Source organism: Nicotiana sylvestris, chromosome 5 (assembly GCF_000393655.2).
Source record: "Nicotiana sylvestris chromosome 5, ASM39365v2, whole genome shotgun sequence".
Lineage (NCBI taxonomy): Eukaryota > Viridiplantae > Streptophyta > Magnoliopsida > Solanales > Solanaceae > Nicotiana > Nicotiana sylvestris.
The window spans coordinates 97,829,230-97,848,378 of NC_091061.1; positions in this window are offsets into that span (position 1 = coordinate 97,829,230).

Genomic DNA, 19,149 nt, shown 5'->3' on the forward strand with positions numbered 1-19,149 from the left:
TAAGTTATACCGGTGCTAATTACCCTACCCTCTATAAGATATAAGTTATCCCGGTGTTAAAATTAATACAGAGATAACTTATACCTGGTTTGCTAACCAAACAAAGTATTAAGGTGATATTAAATTTTTATACCACCCATATACCTTCTTATACCTCATACCAAATGACCTTTTAATGTTTTAGATTTCAAAATTAAGCGTGTTTTTGTTGATCTAGGAACTTCAGCCAACATCATACAACGGAGAGTTCTGGAGCAAGCAAAATTAACCGGGAACAACATTTCGGTGACAAAGCTCCTAACTGCCTTCAACCTGACAAGTGTGACAACCTGATGAGAGATTTCGCTACCCACTCATGCTGAAGGTCTAACAAGACCACCATGTTTGAAGTGTTAGATGGCGGCATGGTCTATAACATGATCGTCAGAAGGTCATGGATACATGAGATGAAGGCTGTGCCCTCGACATATGACCAATTGTTGAAATTTATGATGTCAGAAGGGATCAAGCAGAAAAGAGGAGACCAATCAGCGACAAGCGAGATGAATGCGGTGACCATTTCTAGTAGCAAAGGAAAAAAATCCAACAAATAGCAATTAAAAGAACTGGTGCCTTCTCCATTTCCGAATGATGATGATAAATGCGATGAGTCATCAAAATCCCACCAGGTTCCGAGGTCTTTTTAGGTACCAAACGATACGGATGCGACCAAGTCAACCTCAGAAGAGCTCAAGCCTGTGGCTTTTTCGAGGAGTTTTTGGAAAGAAAATTTCATTTGGGAACGGGGATAAATCCCGAGTTCAGGCTAGAGTTTATAAATTTTCTTAAAGCTAATGTTGAATGCTTTGCATGGTTTCCCTCGGATATGACAGGTATCCCATTGGAGGTAGCGGCCCACAAAATAAGTCTGGACCCAATCTTCCCACTAGTAAGGCAAAACAAACGCCCGATAGCAGAGGTCAGGAATAGGCTTGTTAAAGAAGAGGTGACTCGATTACTCAATATCAGTTCGATCCGAGAGGTAAAGTATCTGGAATGGTTAGACAACCTAGTTGTAATACTTAAAGAGATTAACAAATTTAGGATGTGTGTAGACTATAAGGATTAAAATAAGTCGTGACCTAAAGACTCATTCTCGTTGCCGAACATTGATAAAATGATTGAGGCTACGATCGGGCATGAGCTAATGAGTTTCCTTGATCATTACTCTAGGTATAATCGGATCAAGATGAACCCAGAGAACCAATAAAAGACTTATTTCATAACAAAATACGACACATATTGCTATAATTTGATGCCTTTTTGGCTTAAAAATGCCGGAGCCACTTATTAGAGGCTCGTTAATAAGATATCTGAGAATCAGATAGGCAAAACGATTGAAGTATATATTGATGATATGTTAGTTAAGTCTTTAAATGCAGGAGATCATCTAAAAACATCACCAAGAAACTTTTGACATTCTGAGGAAGTACAATATGAAACTCAACCTGGAGAAGTGTGCCTTCGGGGCTGGCTCCAAAAAAGTCTTGGGGTTTCTGGTCTCGTAGAGAGAGATCGAGGTAAATCCTGATAAAATCAAAGCCATCGAGGACATCCTGGACCAGTTGACAAGTGTAAAGGAAGTGCAGAGACTGACCGGTAGGTTGGAGGCTCTTACTAGATTTATCTCAAGGTCCTCGAAAAAATGTCACCACTTCTTTTCACTTTTGAAAAAGGAGAAATGAGCTCCAGAATGCCAACAGGCATTGAACAACCTAAAAGTGTACCTGTCTAGCCCGCTGTTATTGTCAAAACCGAGGGAAGGTGAGTAGTTATAAATTTATATAACGGTCTCGGAAGTAGCGGCAGTGCCGTTTTAGTCCGAGAAGGAGATGTATGCAATTTTTTGTTTATTATACTAGTAAAATATTATCAGGAGCGGAGACTTGTTATTCGTCCCTCAAAAAGATGGCCTTAGCTCTCGTAGTTACTTGTCGAAAGCTTAGGACTTATTTTCAGTGTCACCCTATAGTCGTTGTGACAACCTTTTCCTTAAGGAATGTCCTTCACAAGCCTGAGTTGTCAGGCCATTTTGTTAAGTGGGCAGTCGAAGTTAGCGAATTAGACATTGAATATAAGCCGATGATTGAAATTAAGTCACAGGTTTTGGCCAATTTCGTGGCTGATTTTAGTTCGGGATTAATGCCCATAGCTGCCAAGGAAGCAGTGATGGTATCAGGGATGACATCGGGAGTTTGAACCTTGTTTACAGATGGAGCTTCCAACGTAAAAGGGCCCGGTCACAGGGTAGTTGTAATCATGCCCTCGGGGAAAACCCTAAGACATGCTATTAGAACTATATTGTTAACTAACAATGAAGTTGAGTATGAGGCTTTGGTTGTAGGACTTGAACTAGCTCGAGGACTAAGTTCCGAGATCATCAAGATAAAGTGTGATTCTCAGTTGGTGGTCAACCAAGTATATGGGATTTTCAACACAGAGGAAGAGCGTATGCAACAGTACTTGAACAAGGTTCAAGCATTACATGCATGATTTAGAGAATGGTCAATCATTCACATTCCAAAGGAAGAAAATAAGGAAGCAAATGCATTGGCTAATTTGGTGGGTCCTACATGGAGATTAAAGGATCTGATTCCTGTTCGGTAATCCAATTGCTACATTCGGTGTTGGACGTAGATGCTACTGTGAAGTAAATTCAACCAACTTAATTTGGGACTAGAGGAACAAGTTCATTGAATATTTCAGGGATGGTGAATTATCTGAAGACCCAAAGGCGTCCCGGGCATACCAAAGCAGCTTGCTACTGCCTCATAGATGGGCAGGGAAGGTTATTATTGGACCCGAATGGAACATGACACAAAAACATTTGTACAAAAGGGAATGTTAATGTCATGCACAGTTAGTGAATCAACCATCAGAACTTTTGAATTCGGTGGTGTCCCTGTGGCCATTCATGAAATAGGGGATGGACATAGTTGGTCCTTCACTACTGGGCCCTGAGAAGGTAAGGTTCCTTTTAGTTTTAACTGATTGTTTCACTAAATAGGTTGAAGCAGGTCCTTACCAAAATATCGAAGAACGCAAAATGGTCAACTTCATATGGGACCACATAGTCTGCCGGTTTGGAATTCCTAAGGAGATTGCTTGTGATAACGGGCCGCAGTACGTAGGTTCAAAGGTTACAAAGTTCGTGGAAGGATTAAAAATCAAATGGATCACTTATTCACCATACCACCCGAGCGCTAACAGGTAGGCAGAATCAACCAACAAGGTAATTATTCAAAACATTAAAAAGAAGTTAGAAGATTCTAAGGGCAAGTGGGTAGATGAGCTACCAGGGGTGCTGTGGGCATATCGGACCATGAAAAGGTCAAGCACTAGAGAAACGCTTTTTCACTTGTATACGACCGGAGGCTCTGATACCGGTTGAAGTGGGGGAGCCGACTTTGAGGTTTTCCCGAGCGAACAAAGAAGCAAATAATGAAGCGTTACTGGAGAAGCTAGACTTGCTTGAAGAACACCAGGACCTGGCATATGTGAGGATGGTTTCCCAGAATTAGAGGATGGAAAGATATTACAATCACAGGGTGAATCTCCGTTATTTTAAAGTTGGAGATTTGGTTCTAAATAAAGTCACTCAAAGCCCTCAAGAAGTTAACGTCGGGAAGCTGGGACCAATATGGGAAGGGCCTTACCGTGTTTCAGCTAGTACCGGTAAAGGATCATATAAATTAGAAAGTCAAGATGGAGTCAAATTGCCTTATAGTTGGAACGTGACTCACCTCAAAAGGTATTATTGCTGAAGATTCCTGCCGATACTGAAAGTATGTACTGCACTCTTTTTTCTTTCGACCAGATTTTGTCCCGATCAAATTTTTCTGGAAAGGTTTTTAACGAGGCAACGACATAAAGTATACTACAAAGAGAGGATCATCAGCAAAGGCAAGACCTTTAAATATCAAGGAACTAAAATTCTCACAATGACGGGATTGACAAATACGAGCTCGCATGGTAAACAACTTATGGATGGTTAAATTATCTTTGGCTCGATAGGTATATTCAAAAGTATTATTTAACCATTCACAGGTCGTCTTCATCGATGAAGCAGCAGTTTGAATACAAGACTTTAGATGTTCGAATTCTCATTCTTAGTATGCGAACACTGGGGGCAATGTATGATACGACACCAAGAGTGCCACAATAATTGGGGACTGTAAGAACTGGTATCAATATCTTATCAAGACCAGAAATTGCATGATCAGCCCCATAGAAATAAGTTGTACAAGGTAGCCACATGCATTGGCAGAATTATTTACTTAAGCAAATGAATGTTTATGTGAATTTACTCTTAAAGATAGAAGGGAATAAGTCAAAATCCTTTTTATTCTTGTCTTATTTCTTGTCCAAATGATAAGTTAATTTATTTGTCATTTGAGAGTTAACAAAAACCTCGAATGCTTAATGAACATGAGACTTCCTCTTAAAGAGAAATGTAAAAATAAGGGCCCTCTCTTATGAAACCCCCATAGTAAAGGGTAGATTCCGGAAGTGTTTATGCCTAGAATCGAAAGCTATCGGATGAAAAGAATATACCTGAAGCTTTATTAACTACACATAAAAAGGATATTTTTGCACAACATTTAAGCAAAAAATTCTTTTATTCTAGTACCCAACTGAGTAAAAAGTTTTGGCATAATTACAAAAGATAAAGAAAAAAATTATACATTATTCTTTGCTGCCAGAACCCGAAGGGGGAGAAGGGCCATCATTCTTCCTGGTGGAAGGAGGTTGTTCCCCTGCCGGCTCAGGGCCCTCATCCTCTTCGGTTTCCCCTTTAGTTCCCGAATACTCGAAACTAGTATTCGAGGAGTCAGTTGTAGCGGGCTGAGCAGGAAGGCTCTCACTAGCAGTTAACTTCAGTTCCTGGGCTTTGGAAATGCAATCGTCAATATCGGCAATGCTCACTTTGGCCTCCTCCATATTCTTCCTATTCATATGGTATATAGCATAGGGTTTCTTGAAGATGAGTAAATCTTCTTGATCTTGGAGTTTTGCTCGGAGCTTATCAATTTCAGCTTGTAGCTCCTCTGTTTTAGCCTTCATCTTGCTGAGTCAGGAATCAAGCTCAACATTGGTAGTTGAGTAAAGTTGGTTTTGCTCCATGAACCTTTTGATCCTCTCCTCCATTTTGGCCTTCTTCTCATTGGCAGCATTGGCCTCCTCGGCTTTGAAACATAAGTTGGCCTTCAAATTATTAATCTGTTCCTCGAAGGCAGACTCACGCTCGACAGCGGCAGTTACAACATCATGAAGTTTGACCTACTTAGCCTTGGCCTCTCTAAGGTTTTCGTGCAATTGAACAACATATTGGATGTGGGCTATTTTATCTTGCTCAATTTGCTATACCCGAGCCTCAAGCTCATCTATATGTGTAACTCTTTCCTCCAGCACCGGAGGCGCGCAACAAGCTGGTTCCTTTTGGTCAAAAGTTGATCTCTCTTGGAAGGAATCCCTTGTTTATCTGGGATCAATCTTTTCAGGCCCTCAAAAGCAAGGAGTTTGGCCTAAAAAAGGTTAGAGTTAAAGTTATCATGGCAACATGTAAATGGAAAAAAAGATACAAGGAAGTTAGGATGATACCCGCACCGAACAGTGCATACTATTATTTATTAGGCACTCCCTAGAAAAGGAACCCATTTTTTCCAATCATTCGCTGAAGCATCGACTTCATATAATTGGCGAGCTCCACCGACTTGGAGAGGACATGACACTCCTTCAAAACTGAAAGAGTGGCACTTCGCTGTCCTTGGGGATCTTGAGAAGGTGTGGTATAGGCGTTCCCCAAGTTCTCGTGGTTAGGAGACCGGGGAGGGGAAGCATCCCCTTTTTATTCAGTTGATGCCGGTAGAGGAGATGCAGTTGGTGCTGGTGACGAAGGAGCAGCTGGTGTGGGTGGGTATGGAGCTGTCAGTGTAGAAGGAGAAGAATAAGATGTGGCAGAAGAAGTGGTGGTTGTTGCTTGCTCGGTGCTTGAGGGCAGAAGAAGCTCAGGGTCCAAACTCTTGGAACCGGAGATAGCAAAAGGGGTCGGGAAGAAAGAATCACCATTCTCAACCAGGTCCATTTCATCTAGAGCGTCTGAACTTCCTTTGCTGGTGGGTTTTGAAGCTCCCCGGCTGAGCATCCGGTTGAGCCAATGATGATCCTTTTCTCCTTTGAAGGGAAGCCTCTTCATCACTAGCTCCCCCTTCGTCATCGAGGACCACTGTGGTCGGCTCGGTTGGTATTTTCTTCTTCACTTGAGTCCCAGTCGAGCAGGAATGTCTCCTCTTCGATTTCTTGATCTTGGACTAGGGATTCTAAGAGAAGGTACCCTCACTAGAGGATCAGGTAGATCCACGAGTTCTGCTTCGATCAAGGGCATTTTACAACACTCTTCTGGCCTCCTAGGGGTCATCTAGGCCATCGACATCGGGGCAGATGGCGTAACCCATCGGGAGCCCTATGCAAGTAAAAAAGATGATTAAACAAACTACTCTTAAACTATTAAGATAAAATGAAAAAAGAAAAAATAGAGGAGCTTTGCTGACCATGGTTCTTATCTCTCCACCCGTACTTGGGAGCCATTTCTTTTCACTGATGATATTCCGGAGTTGTAATATTTAGAATTTGCTGAACCTATCGGTCCAGACCGTGAACACGTGGTAGTTCCTAGAAGGTAGATGAAATGAAGGAAGCCAAAAAAGCAAAAAAAAAATAGCAAAACAAGAAATTATCTCGTTACGAAGAAAGGAAACAAATATCTAAAGAATTACGGAAAAGATTCCACGACCCGGGGAAAGATGGAGTTATGGTCGGAATGATGTCCTTGATAGAAATAATAATGAATCGTTCCATCCATCCATGATCTTTGTCATCGTCTACATTGGTGAGAAGGGCGTGGTGACTACACTTGCTGAAGTTTAACACTCCCCCACAGAAATTTTTGGGAGAGTAAAGGTTCATCATATGTCTAAGAGTTAGGGTTTCCCCGATCTCAATGCATAATTGACGAAGGCAGTCCACCATCTGCCATATGGATGGTCCTACTTGTGCTAAGAAGACCTGGTACCAGTGAAAAAATTCTAAAATTATTGGGCCAGGTCCTTTACCCGACCCCAAGGAAAAGGGAGCCAAAGTGAAGAGATATGCATAGACATACATAAACGCCTATCTAGAGTAGGTAACTCGCTCTAGCCCATCTGGGGAGAGGATTTCGACATTGAGGTAGTTGCAGTCCTCCTTCACAATGGGGATATTAGAAGGATGAATAAAGGAGGGGTACCTGTGAACTTGCCAAAACCTGCGGCTTTGAGAGTTTGCAGATGCGATTTGGTCTTGAAGATCGGATGCGGTACTAAGATGGAGTGGTATGATGGTGTTAACAGTTAGTGGTTCATACTCAACATCAACCTCTTTGGCTTTGTTTTTCTTCAGGCCTCCACCGAAGAGAAGACCGTTGTATTGTAGGAAGCAATGTAAAAAGACATGGTGGTAAAAGATTGGTAAAGATTTTCTTACTGAGAAAGTTGAATGTTGTAAAAAATGCTCTAGGGAAATTCAGAGAAAGAGAAAGATTGTGAGAGTACTAAAAGTGAAGAAGTAAAAGTGATGAGTAGTAAAGAAGATATAGGCGGAAAAATCATGGTCATGATTACCTCGAAACTTAGCGAAAATACTTGCTGAATCACGGGGCAACACATGTTCGGAGCCTTAAATGCAAGAAGACGTGCGTCTTTTCAAATGCCAGAGACCGTTCAGGAACTTTTCCGCCAAGAAAGGAATTAGGTTGCGTCACCGGAAAGTAGGGGACTATCTGTAAATGGTGAAATTGGTTGATAACAAGTGTCTAAATAGCGAGGTGACACATGGAACCGAGAATAGACAAAAGTTGTGTCGATAAAGAATCAACATCGGTTACGCACTTGTAACCGGTACATGATGGATCCCGAAGGAAGCATAAACTGTCATGACCCAAAATCTCCCTCCGTTAGGTGGTCGTGATGGCACCTAGTCTTAGGGACTAGGAAAGCCTAACATTTACTGAAATAATATCAAAAGTAAATAACAATTGACAAATGCAAATTAGAAATCTCTATACAAGACTTACAATTCCAAAAATCGGTAGTACAAGACATAAGCTCTATAGAGTTTGCTAGAAACCTCTAAATACAATTGCTTCGGAATAAGGATATACTGTGTAAAAAAATAATATCAGAAGGTGACTCCGAAACTTGCGAATGCAGCAACAGGTTTACCTTGAGTCTCTACAACAGATCCGTACAACTAGCTAACGATCGACTGACTGAGATACCTGGATCTACACAAAAATATGCAGAAGCGTAGCATGAGTACACTACAGCGGTACCCAGTAAGTAGCAAGACTAACCTCAGTGGAGTAGTGATGAGGGACAGTCAAGACACCTACTGGTCTGGATAAACTTGACAAGTATAGGTATAGAACTAACAGAGTACGATATCTCTTCAAAGCTACGCATAATGATAACAATAATACGGTACTTTCAAAAAGAAATAGAAGCAATAATTAGCAGAGGAACATGACAAGAAATAACACAGTGGAGCAAGCTGAACACAGTTAGAATCCGGTGAAAACAGATAAAAACAAGACAAGTAGCAACTCGATAAGAATAACCGCTATCATGCCAGGTTCATTCAACAATCTCCATGAGGTACCTAGCCTCAATATATTCACAAGTCATGGGTTCCAATTCGTGAACCCTAAACACTTGGCATCTTGTGCCCTCATTTCAACTAGTGACTACACGGACGATGCACGTGCCAATAGAACCGTTCTCACATAGGAGGCAATAGACGAGGGTGTGTAGAAATGATCAATAATATTAGGATCCATCTTCTTAAACCATTAGGGGTGATTAACTACGTGTATGCTTGTGCCAGTATTTTATCACAGTTTAGGCCAACTAATAAGAATAGAAATGATGAATGACAAATAAGAAACAATCACCAGGAAATGTACCCGGTAACTCACATAGGGTAAGTACGCCACTACACAAATATCAACAACAACAATGCCCCCAGACCATCATAAGTCATCACAAATAATCCCCGACATAGCCCACCTTGTCTCGCCACGTGTTCAATAATTTGTCTCACCACATGTGCATAGTAATATTCCCACATTCTCTCGTCATATGCGCAAACACACAGATATAGCCGCCTTGTCACGCTGCATGTGTATAATTAACAGTAGCAATAGCACAACAGAAACCTCGTGCAAACACTCGAATAAAATATCCCAACAACATCACGTGCCAATAACACAAAAATACAATAGAATGGCCTTCACAACAGGTGTCCATATTCCACAACATTTCCACTAAAAAATTTCAATACCACAACCGTGCATAGCCCTCGGCTCAACAAACTAAGTACCACGACAACAACCACAACAATACACGAGAATAAGACAAGTAAATCAACTCAACAGCTTTAGAACGCAAAGGAACGGTAGAAACGAACTCACAAAGAATAAACACAATAGATAATACCGGTCACAATAAGAGTAGCTCAACAAGGGAGAATTTCTATGTAACAGTAACTTCACAATTCGACAACATGGGGGATAGCATGAGTCATGAATTCCGAGGAAACTATGATAAAGGATAACTAACTTCTTTTATGTTTGAGAAAATTACGGAAACAATACAGCAACTCAATTAAGGATAAGCAACAGAGAAGATAGCATGGTAATTAACGAGGCAACAACTTCAGTTAAGGCACATGAGAGTCAAATAGGCAATAAGGGTGAAACTTGAAGCAATTAATTTTAATTAAAATACGTAGAGGTGAAAATAGTAAATATGGAGCTTAATATAATAAGACAACTTCATATCTAACAACCATAAGAACCTAAGAGCCCTAGAAGTTCAACTTTCCACAAATAAGCCCAAGCACGTACTCGTCACCTCGCATATACGAACTTTACATGATATAATTAGCATAGAAGACTCAAATCCTAAAGGGTAGTACCCCCACACGAAGTTAGGCAAGCTACTTACCTCAAAGAAGATAGATCATCACTCTAAAATGAACCTCTCGAGTGAAATAACCTCCGGACGGTTCAAATCTAGTCAAAATAACTTCAAAGCACAAATAAAACTCATAATAAACTATTCCGGATAATAAAGATTCAATCTTTATCAAAAACTAAAAATTAACCCAAAAGTCGACCCCTGGACCAGCACCTCGAAACCCGACAAATTTTACAAAATCTGAACACCCATTCCGATACGAGTTATACCCTACTATAATTATCAAATTCTGATACCATTTCGCCCCTCAAGTCATCATTTTACATTTTGAAAATTTTCTTCCAAATCCCCATTTTTTCTCAACTTAAAATACTAATTTAATGATAAAAATAAAGATAGAATCACGGAATATAATAAATTCTAGCTGGAGAACACTTACCCAATTGATTTGCTTGGAAAACCCACAAAGAATCACTCAAAACCAAGCTCTAGAATTCCAAAAATGTTGAAAATTGCTAACCCTCGAAATAAAGTACTTTATATTCTGCCCAGATGTTTAATGCATCGCTATCGCGGAACATTCCTCGCGATCGCGAAGAAGAAGGATGAAGACTGTCCAAAATGACCCTACGCGAACGCAAACGAACAAATGCGAACACGATGAGTAAGGACAACAATCTACACGAACGCACAAGGAGACACGCGAACGCGAAGGGTAAATGGTCAATAGTGCCCAGTTCCTAGTTTCTACTACGCGAACACGAAGAGGTAGCAGCGAACGTGAAGAAGGGAAGTAAAAAATTATGCAAACCCGTACAGAAGCATGCGAATGCAAAGAGTAAATATTTCATCCTCCAAAATTACTCTACGCGAACGCGGAGGAATTGATGTGAACGCGATTAAGGAAACCAGATATCAGAAAATAAGCAGTCCAAAAATAGAAGGAAATGGCCCGTAGCTCATCTCAAACACGCCCGAGGCCCCTAGGACCCCTTCTAAACACACCAACAAGTTCCATAACGTAACACGGACTAGCTCGAGGTCTTAAATTAAATCAAACAACGTCGAAACTACGAAGCGCACCATGAATCGAACTCATGAATTTTCCAAATCTTCCAACTTCTAAAACTCGCGTCGAAACCTATCAAATCAACCCGAAATAACGCCAAATTTTGCAGGCAAGTCCCAAATAACATAACGGAGTTGTTCCAACTCTTGGAATCATATTCCCACCCGATATCATCAAAGTCAACTCTTGGTCAAACTTCTCAACCTTCCAAACTTTAACTTTTCCAACTTTTGTCGAAATGCTTCGAATTACCCTACGGACCTCTAAATCCAAATCCGTACGTGCACCTAAGTCCAAAATCACCATACTATGCTGTTAAAATCATCAAAACCCCATTCCAGAGTCGTTTACATAAAAGTCAAATTCCGATCAACTTTTACCGCTTAAGTTTCCAAAACTAGAATCCTTCTTCCAAATTGACTTTGAATCATTTGGTAACTGAACTCGACCACACACACAAGTCATAACACATATTACGAAGATGCTCAAGACCTTATGCCGTCGAACAGGACTTTAATTCTCAAAACGACCGGCCAGGTCGTTACACAAACGATGGTAAAGACTCAAAGGCTTGACATTGGATAGCATTTAATGAGCAGCCATTACAGATAATATCTGCATTCAGAGCCAGTCGTTACGCACACATCAATGACATTTTTATTCTCATTAAAGAGGGGTTTGATTTTAGGATCTTGTCTCCTTAGGAATAACTATAAATATCATATTGGAAACTGTTGTAGGGCATGAAACATTCTGCACACAAAAGCTGTAGCATACTGTTTTACGCTCAATCTAAAGAATTTTGTTATTGCTTTATCATTGCTTATGCTTTTTCACTAGGAACGACCGAGCTCAAAATCAAGCTTGCTATTTTCTTTAATTTCAATCGCTAATCTTATTTTTGTTCTTATTTCTTTATCATTTTTGGATCAAATCGATTCGCTTGTTAACAAACTACGCTATAAATTTAACTGTATTGTTTTACCGGTAAACAATTTGGACATGAAGCGTCAAAATCAGATGAAACAATGAAGTATTTGGAGAAAAACTCCAGTCCACTAAACATTCTCTTTTCGTTCTTTTTCCCCTCCATTAGGGGTGAAACAATAGAGTGTATCAATTAATTAATACATAGACTTGTGTCAAGAATTTGTAAATAAATTAAACTCCTTAACTAGACAAATGAACCTCTTCTAATAATGACTAGCAAATAGCCATATAGCAAGAAATTAATTACAAATATGCATTCACAATAACTTATTATAATGGTGCTGGTGGAAATCGACATGAAACTTTAATCGAACTTGGGTGGAATTAATGAAGTTTGGCAGTCGCGGATCCACATTGACTCAAGTGATCAATTGAATCCTTTTTGCATAGGTAAACGTTTTCTTTTAAATGTATATATTGGTTGTTGAGTTCTTTTAACACAAGAAAAAACTCAGCAAGTATTAGCCAAGGAGGTTTAAAAAAACATTTTTGGTCATGAGTTCGATCATTTCAATAGTGATATTTTAAAATTTTCTTTGTGAATTGACGTACACTTGCATTTTTTGCATTCAAGAACACACGTTCCTTTTTTTTTTTTTTTTGTTCTTTTGTCAGTCGTCTTCTACTAGTTAATTTTTTAGATTTTCAAGAGAAGGGACTACCAACTTCATAACGAGAATGAGGAAAACGAAAGAAAAAAAAACGAAAGGAAAAGGAAAGGTTTGTTTTGTCCGTTGCGTCATTCTTTTTTTCACTTTCTGAAAAGGTACAAAAAATGCAAAAAACTTCACTCTATATTGTCAATTGTAATAGCATCACATAGACAAAGTACAGATTCAACGAAACAATTGGTTCGATTTGCTTAACTAATCACAGCCTCACTATCCAAGTATAACTCTTAGATGTTGTCTAATTAATTAAATCATGTCATCTCGTGAAATAAGGTGTTGGGTTAAATCCCTCTAGACAAATTAAATGATAACAACAGAATCCATAACATGGCTTTCACCGAGAAGCTATTATTTGCATAAAACACGTCAGAATTAAGTATATGTTCGATTTCGATGTAGATATAAAATTTGGATTCTTTTCAATTGTTTATTGTTTCCAACTGCTTCAAGAGTTAGAATATTATGATAAGGTAGGGGAATGCTATAAGAATAGTGCCATTCTCATCGCGTGCTGTGAAAGAGAACCTAATATTGCATGATAATTTAGAATATGACTCAGATCAAGTCTATGGACACTTCAATTTTCTAATATGCCAAGTGCGTTAAATTTTTAATATTTTACCGTGCAATTAGTCAACTTGCTCGTATTCACTATGCAAAAAAGTATTGAGATCTCTACTTGCTGCTAATGGTCCTTGGGCGGAGCATCTGATAAAAGAAAATGATTTAGATTATATACATAAAACGTAGTATTAAAGAATCTTTACAATATCAGGTCAAATAAAAACTAACTTTCAATAAGTTTATACATTAAAAGGTAAAATTAGTAAACCCAACATGTTAAATATGATGATCGTGTGAGAAATTTTTATACACCAATTATACATGGAGCACATTGTGGTCGATGTGTGCGTGTTCTTTTGTTGAGTCAAAGGTCCTTGTGCTTTAATTTTGTCTGTATGTCGTAGTTGGACAATTTCCTACTTTTCCTTTAATTTCTAATTAAGATGCTTCAGCTGCAAACGCGTTTATTCGTGTTCATCAGGCAATTAGAGGCTGCTGGGGAGAAAAAATCAAACAGAGTTTTATTTCCATTTTTGAAGTTTTGACAGAATCAGACTGAGGTTCAAGATGCCTAACTGCCAAGTGATTAATAATAAGTTAAGAATTGTTCAATGTTAGAATTTAGAAAAAACGAAGGGAGTTGGGGTGGGGTGGGGGTGGGGGGTGTTTACCTTTTAGTTTTCGTTGTGTCAACACAGGAAATTAAAGAACATTACTCTTCGTTCTTCAGTATAACTAAAGATGCATACTCTTCGTTCAATATGGTCTCGTGAAATAAAAGTAAGTACTTAGCTCAGCCATGCATATTTGCTGTTTCGAAAAAAGAAGATCGATTTGATAAAATTGCCAAATTGATGCTGCATTGTCTGGATGAAAACCTGTTACCTTATAGCGTAGCACCTGAATAATAATATGATTTGGTGTAAACACTAAGGTGCCAATCCAGATAATAATAATTTGAGTAGGAATAATTAATTCTTGGCATGTCTTGCAATCAGGGTCAAAATTCTCACTAAACTGTGTCAGAATATAAAAAGTTGAAAAAAAAACACGAAAAAATTAAAGGAATTCAACATGTAACATGTATGCATAAAATATTTTATTTACCAAACAACACAGTATAATATTCCGGCGAATGCACCAACAACAGTCATTATACTACTACATTTATACTAAGTCATGAATTAGTAATTCAACAGTCATTTTATAGTCTAAACTCTAATATGGTTGTTTGCCACTGTACGAGGGAAGAACTGGTAAAGGGGTTAAGTGAGAAATCATGGATTACGCGCTAGTTTTTTCTGACTACGTATCTGTGACCTCTGGAAAAGTCAATATTAATTGTAAAAAGTATTTGCCCCTGGCTGAATACATCACTCCTATTATAGTTTTATACAATAACATTAAGTTGGTATACATGAATAAGTATTTCCTCATTATTTGGATACTACATTTTATAATACTGAAACTTGTATATAATATATATATATAAGTCATAGAAAAGTGAATATTAAAATGATTCAACTATTTTCATCTAAATGCAATCACTTAAATTAAATATATGGTTTTCAAATTAAAACATGATTTTTAATCTGTAATTTTTGTATATATTTTATCTATAGGTTAAAAAGAAAGAAAAACATATGCATTAAATTTTCGATTCTCCAACGCGGAGTAAAATCATAAGTAGACATGAAAATATTTAAAGCTTTATTTTATTATTTTTATTTTTTTGAAATAGGGATTAGTATAAAATTTCAAACGTCCTTCATTTCTGTAATGGAAAAAACCACGTGGATATTTTTGATTTGTCTTTAACCAATTATATAATTATTAAGCACAACTTGTCAACGTAAGGACTTAAAATTAATCTTAACTTGGAATAAATTAATCGTATTCGGCTATTTCCATTATTTAGACTTTCCAAGTACGTTGAGGGAGAAATTTCATTGGATGTTCAAATTTAAGTTAGCTAACTTTAAGAAAATGATTCGGTTAATGGACAGTTTGATATTATTCAACGTTTGTGAATGATGGAGAGAGAGTATCAAATTGGGAAGGCAGAAAAAGGGTATCTCTAGGGGTGAGTGGGGAGTAGAGACAAAAGCAAAGTGGTTGAAAGTATTTCCGGAGCAAGAACATCTAAACCTAAAGAAATACCTACAAATTTTGTTATAAGACAAACATATTGGTATGACAAATAATTCGCTATAACAGATTAAATTGTATTAATAGTGTTAAAAAAAATTGCACCATTACTTAAACTCACATAAAACATGTAAACAGAGTCAATAAAATACTCCAATATAGATCACGCTCTTTATGATTGTTGTAAAATATGTCTGAATCTAATAGATATAGTATGTGACAATGACACCTGCGGTCTTGATCATTTTCATATTACTTATTCAAAGTATCATAGAAAAATACCCACGGAAGTCACGAAAGAAGGTGAATGATGTGAAACACCCAGGTGGGGCACTCACGAAGTTTCAAGTCACAATCTAAAAGTTATTTACCCATAAAATGATACAGTTAAATTTATAACATAATTTATAGACGCGTGATGCAAATTGCTTTGATCCAAAAATATAAAATAACTAAGAACAAAAATAAATTAATTAAGAATACTTGAAAAAAATACAAACCTGGCGGTGAAGTGAGCTTTTTCGAAAGCAAGAATAAGAACAAAGTATCGAGTAAAAAGATGTTAATAGAAAGTAAGAATAAGTTTAGCCTTTTCTTGTGTCATTCTGAACGAGTATAAATTCCACTATTTATAGTTCACTGGTAATTCACTGGTAAAGGAGGACTCGTTACTGTAACGACTCGGCCGATACTGAGCAAGCCAGCGATGCTCCAAGAATCCCATCACGCGAGTTCCGACCTCCGAATGGCTCGAAGCTAATCAAAAACAACTCAAATACATTAAACAATGCTAAAGGAACCAATCCCAGTCGTAAAAGGTCGAATCTTTAATCAAAAGCCCAAAATTGGCCAAAAAGCCCAACCCGGGCCAGCACCTCGGAACCCGACAAAACTCACAAAATCCGTCAATCATTTAATTACGAGTTCACCCATACTAGTTTCACTCAAATCCGACTCTGAATCGGTGTTCAAACCTCAAAAATTCATATTATGAAATTTTAGGCCAAAACCCCCAATTTCTTCTTTAAAATTCATTAACCAAAAGCTAAAATCGAAGATATATTCATGAAATATAACCAAAACTGAGTAGAGAATACTTATCCCAATTCATATGCTGAAAAACGCCTCGAAAAATTGCCAAACTTCGAGCTCCCCAACTCAAAATATGTTAAATGCACAAAACCATCATTTTAACACTATTCTGCCTCGTTTCTTGTGCCAAAAGATCTCGAAACTCACTTTTGATACCTCCAATGGAATGAATCCAAATTTTGTACACAAGTCCTAATACATCATACGGAGCTACTCGTGCCCCCAAACTACCGAGCGAAGTGCAAATGCTCAAAACGACCGGTCGGGTCGTTACAATTTATAACATGATTTATAGACGCGTGAAGTGAATTAAATTAATCCAAAAATATAAAATAATTAAGAATAGAAATAAATTAATTAAGAATACTTGAAGAAAATATAAACTTTCGCCAGTTACCTAGATAATGATGGCCTTGCATTCTGCAGCCTATAAACTTCTCCCCGTCTCATCACTTTACCTTTCCCTTTTACAAACCTTTCTTCTTCAAATTTTCTTAAAGTTTTTTTGCAACTCCCCCTTTCCCATTAAAACTTTAATATTCGTACTTTCAATCACCATGTCTTCTACTATCTCTTCCCCCGGTTACACAAGCTCTTACATCGGAAGCAGCCCATCCAAGAAGAACAAGTCTAAGGAACCCGATATCGGTCCTCCTTCCACCAACACGATCATCCCTTCTCAATTAAACATATGTTCTTAGTAAATACCTTTCTTCTATTCACCCTACTAATATTCTCGTTATGAAAGAAGATTGTGGCTAGAACAACATTGAAGTTTTAGCCCCTAATAAAGTGGAAAATGTCACTTTTAGTAGACCAGGGTACATATATGTTTACATGTACCCTTTCACTTTAAGTTTTGGCCAAGAAATTGACCCCATCATCATGGATTTTTGCATGAACTACCAGGTCTGCTTAGCCCAAGTAGGACTGTCAATATGGCGAATGGTTGCTTATCTTTGGTACCTTTGTTCCCGAGCTGGTGAGATCCTTACCCTTATTTATATAATCAATCTCTACGCTCCTAAGATTTTCCTTGGAGGCATGATATAACTTAGCAAACATGGTCACCATGCCATCATTAGTAGCATTGATGTTGACAACGATCATGGTTGGATGGAGAAGTTCATTTTTGTTGCTCCCGGAGACATCCTACCGGCGTTGAAATCTCCTATCCCTGAATCCTGGAACTACACTCGTAAGTTTTTCGAATAATCCTCTTTCACTATGTTAAAGTAAATTCCCTTTTTGCTAATTTTTCCTTCTCTTATTTCAATCACCCGTTGGGTTCCTCCACTGGTTGAGAACCTAACCTAATGGGTGCTAAATATTCTAGACATTTCCACACCGGACTCCTCAAAGTGGAAGGAAATCTAAAATAGGTTTAATTGGAAGGACAAAAATGATAAGCAAAACATTCCTTTTCCTTTTTAATCTTCAACTTTTGTGCAGTACAAATTTTTGACTTCTTTTCATAATATGTAGGCCTTTCGAAGTGATATTCTGTCTGTCCTACCGTCAAAGTTTCTCGTGACCCGAAGGTGGCTCCGCAACAAATTCAAGAAGCCTTTGATCGGAAGATATCTCATGATACCGCTTTTGCTTTCGGTGAAGGCCCATCTTCCCTGAGTCCCCAGCCCAAGGAAAAAATCCAAAAAGAAGACATATCTCCAAAGTTGAGGCTTAGGAAAAGCCTCCAATAGAAGAAACCCCTATAGGACTAGCCATAGTGGTCCTTTATGAAGAAGAAACCGAGGATGATAATGAAACAGTTTCTCTTCAGAGAAGAAGAACTTCCCTAGCCCAACCAAATGACCTTCAAGGACTCTTTACTAAGTTAGACATGGTTGAAAATTCTGAGTCCCGCTTTTGGGCTCCGGTTGTCGCCTCCAGTCAGAGGGGTTCTGCTTCTATTGTTCCTCCACCTTCTACTTCAACACCAATTGTTGCATCATCAGCTCCTGCCTCACCACGACTCCAGTTGAACAAGTGGAAGATGTATATTCCCCTCAGTCACTTGATCAAGGGAACATAGAAAACACTTTCCCAACACACATTTGAAATCTTAATGGTAAACATAGTGTTACCTTTTTGGTTTCGAATAAGTGCCACTTGCTTTCCAAGCTGGTAGTTGTCAAAGACTTGAAGCATTACATCGAACAAGGATCGGAGAAATATGGATGCACTTTCTACGGAATATCTGATTAACAACAACATGCACTTTGTTGCTCATGTATCATCTTATTATTCTCTTTTCCCTTTTCACTTGCTAACCATTATCTTCAATATCTTTAATCTTTGACTTTATAGGCTAACCTCTTCGCCTCCGAGGGCTTACAGAAGATGATCCTAGCCAAAGAGACACTTTCTACCGAACAAGATCAAATTGTTGTTGCACGGGACCAACTCGCTGAGTGCCTCCCGGCTTTAGAGACAAGGCTTGCTCAAATGGGCAAACTTGAAGCCCTTTTAGAGCAAACAGATCAAGAAAAGGGCCCACAGTCAAGAAACCACTCAGCTACATGCAAAGCTTGGTGAGTTGAAGGTCAAGTGGGATGAGTTG